We start from the raw sequence: 21,335 nt of genomic DNA, 5'->3' as shown, positions 1-21,335 counted from the left end.
AAGTTTGGGGTTCTTCTGGACAACCATGAAGCCACACCAGTCCTGGTTCCAAAATTTTAGCCCCAGGTAACCCAGATCAAGGCAAAGAGATGGCCAAACTTTGAAATTCCCAATAAAGCAATGATTTGCCAAAATTTTATCTTCAGGACAAGCAGTAAGTCCAACGTATAAAAGCTAGCACATTAAAGTAGGCTCCTCCTTTTGCTAATTTAATCCTGCCGCCTTATATTATTCTGCCTTTTTTAAAAAAACAAAAGCATATTCAGAAAGACAATCGGTATGGAATATAAATTTAATAAAACATTTCAGAAAAAAAACTCAGAAAACCCATTTATTAGCTAAAACTAACTATATATTTTAAAAAGCTTCTCTTTCACTTTTTATGACCCATTTTAAAAAGCCAGACCATATATTTTTAATGTGTCAAATAAGAATGATCCCATACTGTTACACATATATATTATAAATTTTGATTAAAAAATTCCGATTTTCAACCCACAAGTATTTATGGCTTATGTATTTCATTATCTCCCCCAAGCTAATCAGCAATAAAAAGTGCAAATTAACATCCCTTACCATAAAAAAACTGATTCTAAGCACCAACTAAGTGTGGTGATGAATAAAAAAAGAATTAAATTACATAAACACTACATTAAGTGTCAAAAAGCTGAGATTTTTCTATACATTTCTAGATCTATTAGTTACAGAAATTCGAATGCATGTATAAGCTCTCCAAAAACAATTTTCAAATTAGTAGAGATATTCAGGCATCTTGTTTCCTAGATATGAAAAATAAGCAGTAAAAATAAAGGTATATATCTTAACAGCATTTTCCAAATGACAATTTTATCAAGATATTAATCTTGAAAAGAAAAATGTAAATTCGAAAAATAGAAAAGACTCAACAAATGCAAGGTGTTTAATATTCCGAGTAAGCAAAAGGGCATAAGCGGCCTAGAAAAATGAAAAGCAAAGCACCTCAGAAACGTTAAATTTGAATTAAAGAATACCGTTATTTAAATAAGCAGTTAGCATTTCGGAGGAAGAAGGCCAAGCAACGTGACTATATCTAATCGATTCAGAGCAGTGCTTTACTAATTTCCGTCCTTATCGCTTATACTTATAATATAGGAAAAAAGAGGCAGCAACAGTTAGCCACTACAACATTCACCACTCTGGCAAAGGTTACTTTAAAAATTGCCTTGCATTTTTACAACACTTTACAGCTACGGATTATTTTCACATATATGACCTCATACAGTCCTCACTCCCCTGTGATGTGGCTATTACCGACTCGATTTCATAGATAAGAAACCGAGGTTCGGTAAGCTATTTTCTCAGAGTCACCTAGTCGAACCCAGACCTTCTGATTCCGCGTTTTATGCCTCGCATTTCGCATAGTTCTATTTCAGGCAAAAATAGCATTTTTAAAGGGAAGGAGCAGGATAGGGAGAAAATAATCATGGTACCTGCAGCTGTGTGCTGCAAAAAATGGCTGAATTATGCTTCTTCCTTTTTTTTTTTTCTCCTTGGGAAAAAAAATAAGATTTCAAACAATCTAAGTAAACTCAAAGACAAATTAGATCCCGGCGTCAACCAAATGTGCGACTGGGGTCAGTGCAGAGGGGCTATCGAATCCGAGCCTAGCGCGGAGCCGCGGACGAAGCCCGGGCTCCCGCAGGCCGGAGGGCCAGGGGCGGCTACGCACCTCGGGGGTCTGTCCAGCCTCTAGTGGACGGCAGTCTGCATCAGGAAGAAGCGGGCCAACGGGCCGGACGGTGGGCGGTCGGGCGCCGGGACGGCACTCGGCAGGCTCCTCGAACGTCTACAAGAAGCCGATCCCGGGCCGAGCCGGGGCGCTCTGGCGGGGGGCGAGACTGCGCGCCTGCGGCCCCCACGAAACCAGTCCTGGGAAAGAAGACAGCACTGAGGAGAGATTCGAGACAGTCGGGCGAGGCGGAGCGGCGTCGGGGCCGGGGCCGGCCTTGCCAACGCCAGGGGCTTCGCAGCGCCCGGCGGGGTTCGGCGGGAGGGCCGACGCGGGGCCTCGGGCGGAGAGAGGGGCTGGGGGGCCGCGGTTAGCAGAAGCACCGGCGGTGAAGACGTCGACGACGGCGTCTCCGGGCTTCTGCCCCAGAGCGCGCGGAGCCTCAGGATCACCCACGCCGGGGGTGGAGGAAGGCGGGAAAGGGGCGGGAAAAGGGAGGAGCTTGCGGGGCCACGAGCCAGGGGCCGCTCCGGGCCGCGCGCCCCCTGCGGGCCGCGGGAGCCGCCCGGGGCCCGCCCAGGGAGGCGGGGCCCGCCGGCAGGGGGCCCCGTGCGCCGTCGTACAACGCGGAAGCCTGCCACGCGGGTAGGGCGGTCGAAGGGTGGGGAGCCGGGAGTTGGAACGCAGGCCCGGGAGGCACCCTCGGCCCCCGCCGGCGCCTCGAGGGGGCCCGCGCGCGGGCAGCGGCCTGGAGGGTGTTTACCTTCCCCCTGGTCGAGCGCCAATGCCGCCATCTTTCAGCCAGCGCGCGTCACTTCCGGCGCCGCGGGAGCGGGAGCGGGTGTGGGAGCGGGATGGGGGCAGGGCTGTCCCACGCCCGCGGGGCCCCACGTTCTACCCGCCGCGCCAGCGGGCCTCACGGAGGGAATAAAGCGGGTCGGCGCTGAGGCCGTGGGCCCGGCCCAACGCGGCTTTGCCGTCGGGGCTGCGAACTCTCGGCAGTGGCCCACTAACCTCGCCGCGGTCCCACTTCACTTGCACGAGCGGTGGGCTCGAGCTACTGTGGTGCGCCCACCGTCCACAAGTTGAGGGTTAGGAAACCCGGAAAATGCCTTTTTGCGTCTTGCACACGGTGGGGGTGGGGGACTCAGGGATGATATGGAGGGTGCTTTGCGGTATCTACCTGTGTTATAAACGTGACTACATCTGCGCCAAATGACATCATTGTTTTCAAGGCAACTTGCAGCGGACTGTTGCGTCATAGTTCCACTTGGCTAGTTGCACAACAGTTACACGGTTCAGAAGTACATTTCCCAGAGGTGAGAAAATTCATAGAAGCCGGCATGTCTGCACCACACAGAAATGCCGGATCTAAAAATGCTGTTCTGTTTCTATTTGCGTCAAAATAGAAGGCAAGAACGAACATTCAGAGAGCAGTGATTTTAAGGTTGTTGTTCGTTTCTGACAAATCGGCTCTAGAGGTGTAGCTCATGCTTTTTACATACCGCCTTCTCTTGATTTAATAATTTAAAACTGCATTACAGGACTGTTTTGTAAATTTATTGTTGTGAAATCTCTTATGTGGGAAAAGTGTAGATGACAGAAAAACACAGTTGGAAGCCAGTGGTTCTACAGTTAATCTTAACTCATCCATTGCCCATATCTGATCCTAAACAGAAATTTCTCTTACCCCCACCCCCCGCCGCCATTTTCTCTTCAGATCAATAAATATCCCGAAGAAGTCACAGTGAGATGTATGGCTGAAAGCGATCATTAATCTCTTTCTAGCAAACTTGAATATGTCATGTTTCCCAAGAGGCCAGAATAGCACATGGTGTACCATTTTGCTGAAGTAGTCTACTTCGTGGGAAAAAATAAGAGAATCACTCTCATCTTTTGAAAATAGGGAAATACGCGTCCCTTTTCCAATTTAAAGTATAAAACCAGTTTTTAAAAACTGTAAGTCATAAAATAACTTTAAAACGGCATAGATTCAACTTTGCACATCCAAAAGCGCTGGATTTTGATTTTTGCACATTAGCTAACAGACATACATTTTAAACTATGCATTACGGAGTCGCACTGACCTGTCGGAGAGAGACTTCTGTTCCTTATTCAAGCGGGAACTGAAATGTATCTGTATTCTGAGTAGCAGGTGTCCATATAACTGCAGTGGGTGACATCATGAGCTGTTGTCTTCCACACACTCCTTTTTTTTTTTTTAAGATTTATTTATTTATTTTTGGCTGTGCTGGGTCTTCTTTGTCGCGTGGGCTTTCTCTAGTTTCGGCAAGCGGGGGCTACTCTTCCTTGCATATACAGGCTTTTCATTGCAATGGCCTCTCTTGTGGAGCATCCGCCCTAGGGCGCAGGGGCTTCAGTAGCTGATGTGTTCTTGGCCTCTAGAGCACAGGCTCAGTAGTTGTGGCATATGGGCTTAGTTGCTCTGAGGTATGTGGGATCTTCAGGGACCAGGGACCGAACCTGTATCTCTTGCACTGCAAGGCAGATTCTTAACCACTGGATCAGCAGGGAAGCCCCATCAGTACAGTCCTTATTATGATATTTCATGGTTTCATTTGTGAAATTTCATCAAGTCCAAAATGTGTATGTGTATAGTTTCTGAAACTGAGTCATGTCTTTCCACCAATCTTTATATTTACTATGTAGAGCCCACCCCTGGGGGAAAAAAAGGTTATCTTCACTCACAGATGCCTCCCTCACTACCACTTTTTAAAATGTGTTTTTTTAAAAAAAATAAAATGTGTTTTTAAACAAAATTAAAAAAAAAAAGAAGCATAATACATTTTAAAAAGTGAGTGTTTTATGGAAAGGTCTTGGTATAATAAGAAGCATTCCGCTTCTAAGAGACCAACCAAAGTAAAACCACATCTTTTAAATTAACTCCTCCAGGTAATTCCTGTCTTCAGTTCTTTCTCTCACTGGAAAGTAATAGGAGCTCCTGAATGCCTTGAGGGCATCTTTCACACTGATAGAGCCCCATGGGGGAAGTGAAAGCTGCTTTTCCTAGCCGGCTGGCTTACTTTGTAAGAATACAGTCCTCAAACCAGGTATCTAGCAGTCCCGAAGCATGCTAGAGGCTTGGGGCTGGGAGTGGTAGGGAAGTTGGAAGGAAGTTCCCAGCCAGGGATTCTGAGGATTTAGGATACTGTATATCCACTACAACCCCTCCTCTCCATCATTTTTTAAAGGGTCTTTTAATTTTTATTTACTTATTTGGCTGTGCTGGTCTTAGTTGCGGCTTGAGGGATCTCCGTTGTGGCATGCGGGATCTTTAGCTGCGGCATGTAAACTCTTAGTCACCACGTGTGAGATCTGGTTCCCTGTTGTTCAGTTACTCAGTTGTGTCTGACTCTTTGCAACCCCATGGCCTGCAGCACTCCAGGTTTCCCTGTCCTTCACCATATCCCGTAGTTTGCTCAAACTCATGTCCATTGAGTTAGTGATGCCATCCAACCATCTTGTCCTCTGTCAGCCACTTTTCCTCTTGCCCTCAATCTTTCCCAGCATCAGGGTCTTTTCTAATGAGTCGGCTCTTCACATCAGGTGGCCTAAGTATTGGAGCTTCAACGTCAGCATCAGTCCTTCCAGTGAATGTTCAGGACTGATTTCCTTTATGATTGACTGGTTTGATCAAAGGGACTCTCAAGAGTCTTCTCTAACACAGTTTGAAAGCATCAATTTTTCAGTGCCCAGCCTTCTTTATGGTCCAACTATCACATCCATACATGACTACTGGCAAATCGATAGCTTTGACTATATGGACCTTTACTGGCAAAGTAATGTCTCTGATTTTTAATACGCTGTCTAGGTTTGTCATAGATTTCCTTCCAAGGAGCAATTGTCTTTTAATTTCATGGCTGCAGTCACCATCCACAGTGATTTTGGAGCCCACAAAAATAAAATCTGTCACGGTTGCCGTTGTTTCCCCATCTATTTGCTGTGAGGTGATGGGACTGGATGCCATGATCTTAGTTTTTTTAATGTTGAGCTTTAAGCCAGCTTTTTCACTCTCCTCTTTCACCTTCATCAAGAGGCTGTTTAGTTCCTCTTCCCTTTCTGCCATAGGGGTAGTGTCATCTGCATATCTGAGGTTATTGATATATCTCCTGGCAATCTTGATTCCAGCTTGAGCTTCCTCCAGCCCAGCATTTCTCGTGATGTACTCTGCATAGAAGTTAAATAAGCAGGGTGACAATATACAGCCTTCAGGTACTCCTTTCCCGATTTGGAACCAGTCTGTTGTTCCATGTCCGGTTCTGACTGTTACTTCTTGACCTGCATACAGGTTTCTCAGGAGAGAGGTAAGATGGTCTGGTATTCTATCTCTTTAAGAATGTTTCATAGTTTGTTGTGATCCACATAATTGAAAGCTTTATCATAGTCAGTGAAGCAGAAGTAGATGTTTTTCTGAAATCCTCTTGCTTTTTCTGTGATCTAATAGGTGTTGACAATTTGATCTCTGGTTCCTCTGCTTCTTCTAAATCCAGCTTGTGCGTCTGGAATTTCTCAGTTCACATACTGTTGAAGCCTAGCCCTTACCTTGCTAGCATGTGAAATGAGTGCAATTGTATGGTAATATGGACATTGTTTGGCGTTGCCTTTCTTTGGGATTGGAATAAAAACTGACCTTTTTCCAGTACTGTGGCCACTGCTGAGTTTTCCAAATTTGCTGACATATTGAGTGCAGCACTTTTACAGCATCATCTTTTAGGATTTGAAATAGCTCAGCTGGAATTCTATCACTTCCACTAGCTTTGTTCATAGTGATGCTTCCTAAAGCCCACTTGACTTCGCAGTCCAAGGTATTTGGCTCTAGGTGACGGATCACACCACTGTGGTTATTCAGGTCATTAAGATCTTTTTGTAAAGTTCTTCTGTGTATTCTTGCCACCTCTTCATAATATCTTCTGCTTCTGTTAGGTCCTTACCGTTTCTATCCTTTATTGTGCCCATCTTTGCATGAAATGTCCCTTGGTGTCTCTAATTTTCTTGAAGAGATTTCTAGTCTTTCCCATTCTATTGTTTTCCTCTATTTCTTTGCATTGATCACTGAGGAAGGCTTTCTCATCTCTCCTTGCTATTCTTTGGAACTCTGCATTCAGATGGGTATATCTCTCCTTTTCTCCTTTGTCTGTCAATTCTCTTCTTTTCTCAGCTATTTGTAAGGCCTCCTCAGACAACCATTTTACATTTCTTTTTCTTGGGGATGGTTTTGATCACTGTCTCCTGTACAGTGTTACAAGCCTCCGTCGATAGTTCTTCAGGCACTCTGTCTATCAGATCTAATACCTTGAATCTATTTGTCACTTCCACTGTATAATCATAAGGGATTTGATTTAGGTCATACCTGAATGGTCTAGTTGTTTTCCCTACTTTCTTCAATTTCAGTCTGAATTTGGCAGTAAGGAGTTCATGATCTGAGCTGCAGTCAGCTCCTGGTCTTGCTTTTGCTGACTTTATAGAGCTTCTCCATCTTCGGCTGCAAAGAATATAATCAGTCTGATTTTGGTGTTGACCATCTGGTGATGTCCATGTGTAGAGTCATCTCTTGTGTTGTTAGAAGAGGGTGTTTGCTATGACCAGTGCGTTCTTTTGGCAAAACTCTGTTAGCCTTTGCCTTACTTCATTTTGTACTCCCAGGCCAAACTTGCCTGTTACTCCAGGTATCTCTTGACTTCCTACTTTTGCATTCCAGTCCCCTATGATGAAAAGGACATCTTTTTTTGGTGTTAGTTCTAGAAGGTCTTGTAGGTCCTCATAGAACTGTTCAACTTCAACTTCTTTGGCATTAGTGGTTGAGGCATAGACTTGGATTACTGTGTAATTGAATGGGTTGCCTTGGAAACAAACAGATCATTCTGTCAGTTTTGAGATTGCACCCAAGTACTGCATATAGTCTTGTTGACTATAAAGGCTACTCCATTTCTTCTAAGGGATTCTTTCCCACAGTAGTAGATATAATAGTAATCTGAATTAAAGAAGCCCATTCCTGTCCATTTTAGTTCACTGATTCCTAAAATGCCATTGTTCACTCTTGCCATCTCCTGTTTGACCACTTCCAATTTACCTTGATTCATGGATCTAACATTCCAGGTTTCTATGCAATATTTTTCTTTAGAGCATCAGACTTTACTTTCACCACCAGATACATATGCAACTGGGCGTTGTTTCTGCTTTGGCTCAGCCTCTTTGTTCCTTTTGCAGCTATTTCTCTGCTCTTCTCTAGTAGCATATTGGGCACCTACCAACCTGCAGAGTTCATCTTTCAGTGTCATATCTTTTTGCCTTTTCGTACTGTTCATGGGGATCTCAAGGCAAGAATGCTGAAGTGGTTTGCCATTCTCCCTGACCAGGGATCAAACCTAGGCCGTCTGCATTGGGAGCTCAGAGTTTTAGCCACTGGACCACCAGGGAAGTCCCTCCGTGTCTCTCTCTGTCTCTCTTTTTATTTAAATAAATTGAGGCTTTTCAGAAATCTAGAGTCTGCAGTAAATATCTTGGTAATCACTTTTCATGTAACTAACCTCCACCCCAGTCTCAGGGAATCAGAGTTACACCCTCAGGAAAACCTAATAAAGCTGCACATGCGTTTTCTTTCCTCTTGAAAACTTTTGCCAAGCACTCCATAGCTCTTCAGGGGTTCCCCTGAAGAGGTAACTTGTGAGATCCAGTCTATCTCAGTCCTTCAGGTCTCACCAGTATCCCCCAAATCCACACAAACTTCTTCTGTGGGTCCACACCAAGACCTGTACACTGACCCATTCAACAGGTTGGTGGCTCTTGCCCTGAGCATTATTTCCTGGTCACTATCCCAGATGAGTACTAAGTTGCTCAGTTGTGTCCCTTTACGATCCTATGGACAGTAGCCCACCAGGCTCCTCTGTCCATGGGATTCTCCAGGCAAGAATACTGGAGTGGGTTGCCATGCCCTCCTCCAGGGGATCTTCCCAACCCCGGGACTGAACCCTCCTCTCTTCTATCCCCTGCATTGGCAGGCGGATTCTTTACCACTAGGTACCCCTGGGAGGCCCTAACCCAGATGGAGCCTTTAACGTGCAATCTGAGGATCCCCAGATTTTCCAGCCTTGACAGTTTGTTGTTTTAACAGCCAAATAGAATAACTTGAATCTTTATGTTGTGTGACTAATAGGAAATTGGTGTTTTCATGAACGTTGGAGGACTCTGGTTAATGTTTCCCCATCTCGGTTATCACTGGTCAGCTGTCACTTGGAATGGCTCTCCTTACCTTCTCTCCTATTACTTCTGGCCTTCTGGTCTGTCACCACCTCTCCACATTTCTCCAAATCTCTCTTTGCACTTCATGATACACAAACTTTTTTTTTTTTTAGTTAATTTATTTATTTATTTTACTTTACAACATTGTATTGGTTTTTCCATACATTGACTTGACTCCACCATGGGTATACATGTGTTCCCCATCCTGAATCTCCCTCCCACCTCCCTCCCCATCCCATCCCCCTGGGTCATCCCAGTGCAGCAGCCCCGAGCATCCTGTATCATGCATCAAACCTGGACTGGCAATTCATTTCACATATGATAATTTGCATGTTTCAATGCCATTCTCCCATGTCATCCCGCCCTCACCCTCTCCCCCAGAGTCCAAAAGACTGTTCAATACATCTGTGTCTCTCTTGCTGTCTCACAGACAGGGTTATCATTACCATCTTTCTAAATTCCATATATATGCGTTAGTATACTGTGTTGGTGTTTTTCTTTCTGGCTTACTTCACTCTGTATAATAGCCTCCAGTTTCATCCACCTCCTTAGAAATGATTCAAATGTATTCTTTTTAATGGCTGAGTGATATTCCATTGTGTATATGTACCACAGCTTCCTTATCCATTCATCTGCTGTTGGACATCTAGGTTGCTTCCATGTCCTGGCTATTATAAACAGTGCTGCGATGAACACTGGGGTACACGTGTCTCTTTCAATTCTGGTTTCCTCAGTGCATGACACACAAACTTAATTTTCCCTGCACTTCCCTAGGAAAGCAAAAGCCTAAAGCCTTCACAAAGAAACTTCAGTCTCTTTAAAAACAGGTCACAGGTTCTAGAAATGCTTGCACCTGGATGTTCTCTTTGATCATCTCAAAGTCAGATCTGGACTATTTGGTGTGAACCCATTGTTAAACATATCAGTAGTTTCTCCCATCTCTCTTCCCAAATCTCATGAGCCCCCAGACCCATCCCCTGGGCCCAGCCAGGAGAATACGAAATCCAGAAGGGTTGTGGACGCGAAAAGAGGCAAAGGCCCTTCCAAGGGCCCTCCCCTCATGAAACTGTGTCCAAAATGTTTACACGTGTGTCATTTCGCCAACATGGGGAGGCACCGCACCACCGAAAGGAAAATGAAGTGATAACGTATATCTTTATAGTCAAGAAGACTCAACACTGTGATCCTTCCAGAAACCCAATGCTTCTTCATATTTCACTTCCATCCTTAAAGCCCTAGCAAACAATTCTCTACTGGCAGTTGTTAGAGGAACTGCTTTGCACCTGTGGTCAGCTAAAAAGGGTTCAAAACTATTCAGGTTTGGTTTCAGAGTCCCTAACACATGGTGTGGAGAAGGCAATGGCACCCCACTCCAGTACTCTTGCCTGGAAAATCCCATGGACGGAGGAGCCTGGTAGGCTGCAGTCCATGGGGTCGCTAGGAGTCGGACAGGACTGAGCGACTTCACTTTCGCTTTTCCCTTTCATGCGCTGGAGAAGGAAATGGCAACCCACTCCAGTGTTCTTGCCTGGAGGATCCCAGGGACGGCGGAGCCTGGTGGGCTGCCGTCTATGGGGTCGCACAGAGTCGGACACGACTGAAGCGACTTAGCAGCAGCAGCAGCAACACATGGCGACAGGTTTAGACAGCATGGGGTGCTGTGTGTGCAATCACAAATGAGAAGATGCAGTCTAGGGTTCAGCGGGTCAAGCAAGGCTACTCAGAGGCAGTGATTGCTAAGTACCGTCCAAAGGGAAGGAGGAAAGGGGAAAAGGAAATGGGTAAAGGACACCCATAGGGCAGTGCCTTCCAGGCCTGAAAGAGTCAGCCAGGTACCTTTATTTACAGAACCGCCAAAAATTTAGTAGAGTCACAGTAGGACATGAAGGGGAGAGGGAAAAGAAGCAAAACTCAGGAAGGCTGGCATGTGTAGACCTTGGCAGTCAGGGCTTCTCCCCTCCTGTGTCACCTCTTAGCTCATGCTGTCTGCACTGTATTATGTTATTATGTGTCCTCAGTTAGTCAGTCATGTCCAACTCTTTGCGACCGCATGGACTGTAGCCCACCAGGCTCCTCTGTCCATGGAATTTTCCAGGCAAGAGTGCTGGAGTGGGTTGCCATTTCCTTCTCCCGGGGATCTTCCTGATCCAGGGAACAAACCCATGTCTCTTGGGTCTCCTATATTGGCAGGCAGATTCTTTACCAACTGAGCCACCTGGGAAGACCATTATGTTATTATACTAATTAACATATTAAATGATCTTCACACTGTTGCATTTTTACTCGTAGTTAATTAAATAAATTGTTCACTTATAATCTACTATACTCATTTACTTATTCATGCCATAAATATTTATGAGTGCCTTTGTTGTTCGGTCTCTAAGTTGCATCCGACTCTTTATGACCTCATGGACTGCAGCTCGCCAGGCTTCCGTGTCCTTCACTATCTCCTGGAGTTTCCTCAGACTCATGTCCATTGAGTTAGTGATGCCATCTAACCATCTCCCTGGTGGCTCAGACGGTAAAGAGGCTGCCTGCAGTGCAGGAGATCCGAGTTCAATCCCTGGGTTGGGAAGATCCCCTGGAGAAGGAAATGGCAACCCACTCCAGTATCCTTGCCTGGAAAATTCCATGGACAGAGGAGTCTGGCAGGCTACAGTCCATGGAGTCACAGAGTCGGACACAACTGAGTGACTTGACTTTCTTTCTGACCGTCTTATCCTCTGTCACCCGCTTCTCCTCTCGGCCTCAATCTTTCCCAGCATCAGGATCTTCCAGTGAGTCAGCTCTTCACATCAGGTGTGCAAAAGTAGTGGAGCTTCAGCTTCAGCATCAGTCCTTCCAACAAATAGTCAGGGTTGATTTCCTTTAAGGTTGACTGGTTTGATCTCCTTTCTAGCCAAGGGACTCTCAAGAGTCTTCTTCAAGATCACAATTCAAAAGTATCAATTCTTCAGCACTTCTTTATGGTCCAACTTGGACATCTGTATGTGACTACTAGAAAAAAACTATAGCTTTGACTATATGTACCTTTGTTGGCAAAGTGATGTCTCTGCTTTTGAATACACTGTCTAAGTTTGTTATAGCTTTTCTTCCAAGGAGCACTTTTAATTTTGTGGTTGCAGTCACCGTCCACAGTGGTTTTGGAGCCCAAGAAAATAAAATCTGTCACTGTTTCCACTTTTACCCCTTCTATTTGCCATGAAGTGATGGGACTGGATGCCATGATCTTCATTTTTTTAATGTTGAGTTTTCAACCAGCTTTTTCACTCTCCTCTTTCACCTTCATCAAGAGGCTCTTTAGTTCCTTTTTGCTTTCTGCCATTGAAGCGGTATCATCTGCCTTTCTGAGGTTATTGATATTTCTCCTGTTGACAATCTTGATTCCAGCTTGTGAGTCATCCAGCCCAGCATTTCACATGATGTAATATATAATATGTAATTTATATATATATAATATATATTTATAATATATATATATTATATATAAATATATAATAAATATATAAACATATAAATAATATATAACATATATATAACATATAACATATAATATATAATATATGTATTAATATAAATATATATTATATACAAATATAATAAATATATAAACATAAATATATATTATATATAAATTTTATATATTTATATATAATTATATATATTAAAATATATTTATATATTATATATATTTATATATATATAAAAATTAAATAAGCAGGTTGACAAAATACCGCCTTGAGGTACTTCTTTCCCAATTTTGAACCAGTCCGTTCCATGTCCAGTTCTAACTGTTTCTTCTTGTCCTGCATACAGATTTCTCAGGAGACAGGTAAGATGGTCTGGCGTTCCCATCTCTTTAAAAGTTTTCCACAGTTTGTTGTGATCCACACAGTCAAAGGCTTTAGTATAGTCAATAAAGCAGAAATAGATTTTTTTTAATTCCCTTGCTTTTTCTATGATCCAGAAGATGTTAGCAGTTTGATCTCTGGTTCCTCTGCCTTTTCTAAATCCAGCTTGAACATCTGGAAGTTCTCAGTTCGCGTACTATTGAAGCCTAGCCCTTAAAGGATTTTGAGCATCACCTTGCTAGCATGTGAAATGAGGACAATTGTATGGTAGTATGGGTGTTGTTTGGCATTGCCTTTCTTTGGGATTGGAATAAAAACTGACCTTTCCAGTACTGTGGCCACTGCTGAGTTTTCCAAATTTGCTGGCATATTGAGTGCAGCACTTTTACAGCATCATCTTTTAGGATTTGAAATAGCTCAGCTGGAATTCCATCACCTCCACTAGCTTTGTTTGTAGTGATGCTTCCTGAGGCCCACTTGACTTCACACTCCAGAATGTCTGGCTCTGGGTGAGTAGCCACACCATCGTGGTTATCTGGGTCATTAAGACCTTTTGTGTACAGTTCTTCTGTGTATGAGTGCCTACTATATATAAAGTCCTGTTCTAAGCACTGCAGTTCTATCAGTGACACATGCATGAAAATGCTTACCCTCTTATAGACTACATAAGTCAGGCAATAAACAAATAAGCAAATTATAATTATACGATCTCTTAGAATGTGACCATACAGGAAATAACAGAGCAGGATAAAGAGATGAGGGGTGTCAAGGAGGAGAGGTGTTTCCTTTTTAACTAGGATGATTGGATAGTCATTTTAGCCTTGACTTGAAGGAGATAAGGGACCAGGCTGTGTAAAGCCTTTTTGGTCATTATAAAGTCTTTGGTCTTTTGAGAAATTACGAACCACTGGAAAGTTTTGAGAAGAGGAGTAATATGATTAATACTCAGGCTGTTGTGTGAAAAATAGAACTTAGGCGTAATGTAATATTCAATGTGACAACTATAGTTAACACTGTTGTATCGTATATTTGAAAGTTACTTAAAGAATAGATTCTAAAAGTTCTCATCACAAGGGAAAAAGTATTTTTTTCTTTTTTCCCCCTTATATCTGTATGAGGTGATGGGTGTTAAACTAGACTTACTGTGGTAATCATTTCACAATATATGTAAGTCAGGTCATTATCCTGTATACTTTAAACTTATATAGTGCTGTAAGTCAGTTACATCTCAATAAAACGGAAAGGGGGGAGAAACACTGGAAGATAACACACACACACACAAAGTGGTCAGTTAAAAAAAGAATTAGGCAAACAAGTGTGGAAGCAGGGAGATAGGTAAGGAGAGTATTCTAACAATGGAGTGAAGTGGGAGCCACAGTGGAGACATGAGAACTGACCAGACTCTGTAAATGTTCTTGAAGGTGGAGCCAACAGAATTTCCTGGATGTAGGGACAAAGGAAAAAGAGGTTGCAAAGAAGGGTGAAATTTTCATTTCCTGACATCTGGAAGACTTCAAGAAAGAGCAGGTTTGAAGGGAATGGGGGAGAAAGGAGAAGGTGCAAGGAGTAGAACCTGGGGCATGCCAAGGGTAGGGAGCTATCCAGGAGAACTTTGGGATCTGGTCTCGGAGACTAAAGTGTGGTACACTGCGAGCTATAGAGACAGGTACCATAAATTGCTAAACGTCCACCATCAAGTACAGTGAATGTTGCCATTTTTAAATTAATTTTTGTTGTAGCAGTTGATTTACAATGTTGTGTTCATTTCTGCTGTACAGCAAAATGAATCTGTTATACATATATTCACTCTTTTTTAGATTCTTTTCCCATACTGGTCATTACAGGGTATTGACTAGAGCTCCCTGTGCTATACAGTAGGTTCTTTTAGTTATCTCTTTTATATATAGTCGTGTGTGTGTATCAACCCCAATCTCCCAGTTTATCCCTGTCTCCTCCTTCAAACCCCCTTGGGAACTGTAAGTTTGTTTTCCACATTTGTGACTCTATTTCTATTTTGTAAATAAGTTCATTTGTACCATTCCACATATAAGCAATTGATCTCGTGATATTTGTCTTTTTCTGTCTGACCTACTTCACTCATTATGACAATCTCTAGGTCCATTTTAACTGAACATATTTACCTTGAAATACAGTGTTGACAAGGCCCTCTTGAAAATGAAAACATGAAAAAGAATAAACTTTTCAAAAAAATTAATCACTTTTGTGTTCCTTACAAACCAGTGAAAAATAACACTGTTTCAGAAGCCTCAGCATGGAAGCCAAATATTCATGACGTGTTTGGGAGATTACCAAGGGACTGAGGGGAAATAGAGCAAGGTCTGGGGTCTGGAGCACCAGGAGTCATCCAGGCAAAGGTAGAGAGTAGCCAGGGAGATGAGTAAAAACAAAGAGTGTGATATGCTAGTCTAGCTAGAAAAGTACTGTAACTTGTTAAACATCCACTATCAAGCAAAGATAAAATTAATGTCATCATTTTAATGAAATGTATTTACTTTGAAACACAGTACAGGCAATGCCTCTTTGTAAATGAAAATGTTAAAAAGAACGAACCCTTTTCCTAAAGTTAATCTTTTTTATCTTCTTTATGAATCAGTGAAAAGCAGCAGTATACTTCAGAAGCCTCAGGATACAAGCCACATATTCACCAGTCCTGCATTTCAGTAGATGTGCATACACACACACACACACACACACACACACACATTCACGTCCGAAGTGTGAGCAGCCGAGTTGAGTGAGTGGGAGCAATGAAAAGCTGCTACATGGTGTTCGCTTGATGAAAGAAGTGAAGAAAAGTCTCCAGTAATGACTGTTGCCAGAAGCACAGCTTTAGGGTTTGGGGACTGTGGTTAAGAATAGAGACGAGATTGAATCTCGGCTCTGAGGTTATTTATTGGTTCTAAGTTCTTTGGGAAAAAAAAAAACCAACAGCGATTGCATAGCTGTCTCAGGACAAAATATCTTTGTCCATACAGGGCACGTAGGGACTTGAGTAAGTTAGTTTGGCCTCTTCTGCTTGGGGCGGGGGTAGCTGGAGTGGAAGCTGGTGAACAACCAGGACCTAGGCCTGGCTGAGAGGAAGGCTGAGAGTCCCACTGTCCTGGAAGCGTGACCGGGGAGGGCCATTTAGGTGGGGCTAGATGGCCCTCTGGGAATGGAAGTCTCAAGGTCAAGAGGATGGTGGTTCTCTTCAAACTTACCTACAGATTTAAAACAATCCCCTGAAGTAAGAAATGGCAACCCTCTCCAGTATTCTTGCCTGGAGAATTCCATAGACCAAGAAGCCTGACAGGCTACACAGTCCATGGGGTCACAGGGTCAGACTCAACTGAGACACACACACACAGCAATTCCTATCAGAAGTATTCTCCTTATACAAGCAAACAACATGTGCTTGTGGCATTTGGGTCAGCTTCACCAGACAGCCATGCAGGAGACTTGCAGCATGATACTTCAACATGTGGGTTCTGGGTCTGACTGCGTGGATTCAAATCCTAGCTCCCCCACTGCTTTGCTTAATGCCTTAGGGCAATTCATTTAAAAAAAATTATTTTATATTGGAGTATAGTTGATTAACAATCTTGCGTTAGTTTTAGATGTACAGAAAAGTGATTGGTTATACATAGACATGTATGTATTTCAAATTCTTTTCCCATCTAGGTTATTACCAGAATACTGGGCAGAGTTCCCTATGCTATACAATAGATCCTTGTTGATTATCTATTTTAAATATAGCAGTACATGTCACTTGTACCTTTCTATGTGATAGCACAAAGATGGAAGTGAAGATAAACAAGCAAATATTTAGAGGAAAGATATTGATCATTAGTAAGACGATGCTCAGTTCATACTGCGATTTCATTTCCTTTAACCGTTGCTCTAGTCAGTTACTCCAGGGTTCCTGACAAAGAAGGTCATGAATAAAATCTGGTATACATGACTTCTTAACACCTACCAAGTATTACTTGCTTACTTTTGTCAAATGTTTGATGTATTTACTCATTTACTCCTTTTTGAGGTCAGTACTATTTCTAGCCCTTTGTTACAGATTAAGTTGCTGACAGAGTAGCTAGTGCCTGGTGCATGCGTGCAGTTGTGTTTGACTTTTGCAACCCCATGGGCTGTAGCCCACCAGGCTCCTCCATCCATGGGATTTCCCAGGCAAGAATACTGGAATGGGTTGCCATTTCCTTCTCCAGGGGATCTTCCCAACCTAGGGGTCAAACTGACCTGTCTTACATTGGCAGGTGGATTCTTTACCACCTGCGCCATGTGGGAAGCCCAGAGTAGCTAGTACCTGATTTAAATTTACATAGATGGAAAATGAAGAAGTTAAAATTTGAACTGTTCTGATTTCAGAACCTGCTTGCTTACTACTGTCCATGCTGCCATAGAGGCCAGAAAATGTTTGTGGAAAAATAAATGTCATTGTACACATCAAAAACTTTTTTTTTCTCACCTTTCTAAGGATATAGAAAATTTCCAAGGGTAATTGTAAGGAACAAATGCAGAAATGACTGCAAACCACTCAGCACCATGCCCAGTACACAGTAATTATTACTAGGAAATATACGCTAAGAGTTTGGGGGGTATTTAGGAAGACGAGAGTTTCCAAAGGAATAAAAGGATATAATCCACCCCCAAAATAAAACAATCCCTATCAAAAACCCAGCAAACTTTATTGCAGGAACTGATGAGCTGATCCTGAAATTTACATGGAAATTCAAAGGGTCCAGGAGAGCCAAACCAGTTGTGAAAAAGAACATAGTTAAAAATGTACTATATGACTACAGAAGTCAAGACATTGTAGTACTGACATAAGAATAGACATGTACATCAATGGAACAGAACTGAGAGTCCAGAAATAAGCATTTTTATGGTCAAATTTATTTTTGACAAACATGCCAAGACAATTCCATAGGGAAAGGATTGTCTTTTCAGTATACAGTGCTGGTACAATTGGCTATCTACATGCAAAAATATGGAGTTAAACTCTTACCTCACACTATACACAAAAATTAACTCAAAATAGATCATATATCTGGAAGGTAATAACTGAAACCATAAACCTTTAAGAAGAAAACATAGGAGTAAGTATTCATCACTTTGGGTTAGGCAAAGGGTTATTAAATTTGACACCCAAAGCAAGATTCATAAAAGAAATAAATTGGATTTCATCAAAGGTAGAAATTTTTGTTCTTCAAAGATAACATTAAGAAAACGAAAAGACAAGCTACAAACTGGGAGAAAACATTTGCAAATCACGCATTTGATGAGGATTTGTATCCAGAATATATAAAGAACTCTTGCAACTCAATAAGATGAACAACCCAATTTTAAAATTGATTTAAATAGATACTTTACCAAAGAAGATATTTGAGTGGTTATTAAATACATGAAAGGATGCTCAATATATTCATTAGAGAAATGCACATTAAAACCACATCTACAAGAATGTCTATAATAAAAAGAAGAGACGATATCAGGCATTGGTAAGGAGAAACTGGAACCTCGTATATTGGTGGTGGGAATGTAAAATGGTTCAGCCATTTTGGAAAAATTTGGCTGTTCCTCAGAATGTTTAACATAGGTTTACCATAGGACTCAGCAATCGCACAAGTAGATATTTACCAAGATAAATAAAAATATTTTCATAAAAAACTTGTACAGAAATGTTTGTGGAAATATTATTCACAACACCCAAAAAGTGGAAAAAAATCAAGAGATCTGTCCATGAAATGGAATTATATTGAGCAATAGAAAGGAATGAACTACTATTGATAGATGCTACAGCGTAGATGAACCTCAAGATCCTTATGCTGAGTGAAAAAAGACCACATATTGTATGATGCCATTTATAGAAAATGTCCAGAAAAGGCAAATCAGTATAGAGAGATAGACTACTTGTGATTGCCTGGGGCTAGAAATGGGTATGGGGATTGACTGCAAAGGGGATTGACATGAGGGATCTCTTTGGGGTGATGGAAATGTTCAAAATCTGGATTGGCATGATAGTTGCACAATTCTTTGTGTGTTAGTCGCTCTGTGGTGTCCAACTCTATGCAATCCGATGGACTACATGTCACCCACCAGGCTCCTCTGTCCATGGAATTGTCTGTACAACTGTAAATTTACTAAAATGTCACTGAATTGTATACCTTTTTTTTTTTTTTGGTCACTCCTCACAGCTTGTGGGATCTTAGTTCCCTGAACAGGGACTGAACTCAAGCCCTGGCAGTGAAAGCGCCAAATCCTAACCATTAGACTGCCAGAGAATTCCCCAGGTTGGAGCCAATATTAATACTATTATTATTAATAGCATTATTTTCAGTGACATTTCTACTTCCAATAAAAGTTTCTGATAGTGAAGCATATTATATATTATTACCAACAAGTTTTTATTTTATTGAAAAATAATTCACATGCCATAAGATTCATCCTTTTAAACAGTACAATTCACTGTTCTTTAGTATGTATGTAATTGTGTAACCACCACTAATTCCACATCTTTATTACCTCAGTGGGTTTTCTGAATTGGCTGGTACAGTATAACTATTTAGAATATAAGATAAAAATTCTAAATTTAGGAACTTATAAATTTAGAAGTTATATTTTGTTGGAGGCATTTGGTTCCTAGTATAAATTTAGTAACCAAATGCCTCCACCCAAATACAATATATGGTACAGTTTCTACCATCAACCGATGAATACATTTATTGAAATGTAACTTCCTATTTTAGGTAAACTGTTGTGCCCAAAACTTGTGTGATAGAAAAAAAAATATGACAACCTAGAAGGGTGGGATGGGGTGGGAGGTGGGAGGGAGGTTCAGAAAGGGAGGGAACATGTATACCTTTGACTGATTCACGTTGATGTATGACAGAAGCCAACAATATTGTAAAGCAATTATCCTTCAATTAAAAATAAATTTAAAAAGAAAAATATATAGATTTTATTGAAGTATAGTTGATTTACAGTGTATTAATTTCTGCTGTATAGCAGTGATTCAGTTATATATATATATATAGGTAGGTAGGTTTGCCTGGAGAATCCCAGGGACGGCAGAGCCTGGTGGGCTGCCGTCTATGGGGTCGCACAGAGTCAGACACGACTGAAACGAGTTAGCAGCAGCAGCAGCAGGTAGGTTTAATCGCTCAGGTGTGTCCAACTCTTGTGACCCCATGGACTGTAGCCTGCCAGATTCCTCTGTTCATGGGATTTCCCAGGCAAGAATACTGGAGTGGGTTGCCATTTCCTTCTCCAAGGGATCTTCCCCACCCAGGGATTGAACCTGGGTCTCTTGCATTGCAACTGGACCCTAAAACAGCCACTTTTTTCATATTCTTTTTCATCATAGTTTACCATAGGATACTGAACAGTTTCCTGTGCTACACAGAAGGACCTTGTTGTTTATCCACTCTCTATATAATAGTGTGCATTTAATCCCAAACTCCCAAACCATCCCTCCCCCACACCCTGTTCCCTTTTGACAACCAGAAGTCTGTTCTCTATGTCTATGATTCTGTTTCATAGGTTAAGTTCATTTGAGTCATATTTTAGATTCCATATATAAGTGGTATCATGTGGTATTTGTCTTTCTCTGATAGAAAACATATATTCATTTTAATCTTGCTTACATAGTCAATGACCACAGATAACCTAAATATGTACTCATTTCTCCTTACATTATTTTTCTGGCTAGAAATGAAGACCTGTACATGATAGAAAATTTACAGTGTAGAAATGCTTAAGCAGAAATGAACCTTATTGAAAAAGGGGTTAAGAAAATCTCAAAAATCTTTAAATTTTAAAATACTGATTTATTGGTAATAGGTCCAGTGAAAAGATGGGCTTTCTCAGATCTTTTTTTTTTCACACAGAATACAGTTTATTGTTATTATATGCACATTTTACTGAAAATCAGGAAGTCACATAAAAAAGCAATAGCTTTTAACAGAAAAAAATTTCAAGTACATTAAGAGATTTTAAGTAGCTTTAGTACATACACTACACTTTGCTTTTCACTGTTTTTTTTTTTAAACAAATCCCCAAAGAATAATTTTACTTTTGATTTTAGAGTGATTTTTAATTATATTTTCTTACATTTAAGATTTCCAAAAAATGTGTGTACAGACTGTTATGTTCTTGGGATTAAAAAAACACATTAGTGACTCCCAATTTCCGCTGAATACAGTCTGTATTCGCAAACATGACATTTGAAAACCTTCAGTTTTCATTAGCTGCAGGAAAAGAACAATGAATATTTAGAAAGGAGAAAGAGTAAAGAAAATAGAGATTCGGATCGGCTAAAAAAACCAAAAAACACCTTTGGGCGCTCTCACGACACCTAGCTTCTATCCTGTGCTAACTCCATTAGCGCCACCATGGACCACCTCCCAGGCTCTAGAAACCTCTCTGTGAGAACAAGTTAGAGACTTTGCTTTTGCCATCCCTGGGTCGCAAAACATCCGCTTGAGGGCGCCCTGCTCACCGCC

The 21,335-nt window shown here is 41.7% G+C and overlaps 1 protein-coding gene across 2 annotated transcripts in view; it reads right to left on the bottom strand.

Moving 5' to 3' along the window:
- The window catches only part of KLHL15 (kelch like family member 15), a 32,345-nt gene extending 29,827 nt beyond the window's left edge, over nucleotides 1–2,518 (bottom strand). The window contains exons 1-2 of one of the 2 annotated variants that reach the window (XM_043896184.1): nucleotides 2,472–2,518; nucleotides 1,709–1,908 (exon numbers count right to left, since the gene is read on the bottom strand). The gene's annotated coding sequence lies outside the window, so the exon portion shown is untranslated. Of the gene's footprint in view, nucleotides 1–1,708; nucleotides 2,146–2,471 lie in introns of those variants that run through there. The other variant, XM_043896183.1, reaches the window with a different exon arrangement.
- Between the last annotated feature and the right edge of the window lie 18,817 nt (nucleotides 2,519–21,335).

This window comes from Cervus elaphus, chromosome X, assembly GCF_910594005.1.
Source record: "Cervus elaphus chromosome X, mCerEla1.1, whole genome shotgun sequence".
Lineage (NCBI taxonomy): Eukaryota > Metazoa > Chordata > Mammalia > Artiodactyla > Cervidae > Cervus > Cervus elaphus.
This window is presented reverse-complemented; position numbering and strand designations above follow the sequence as displayed.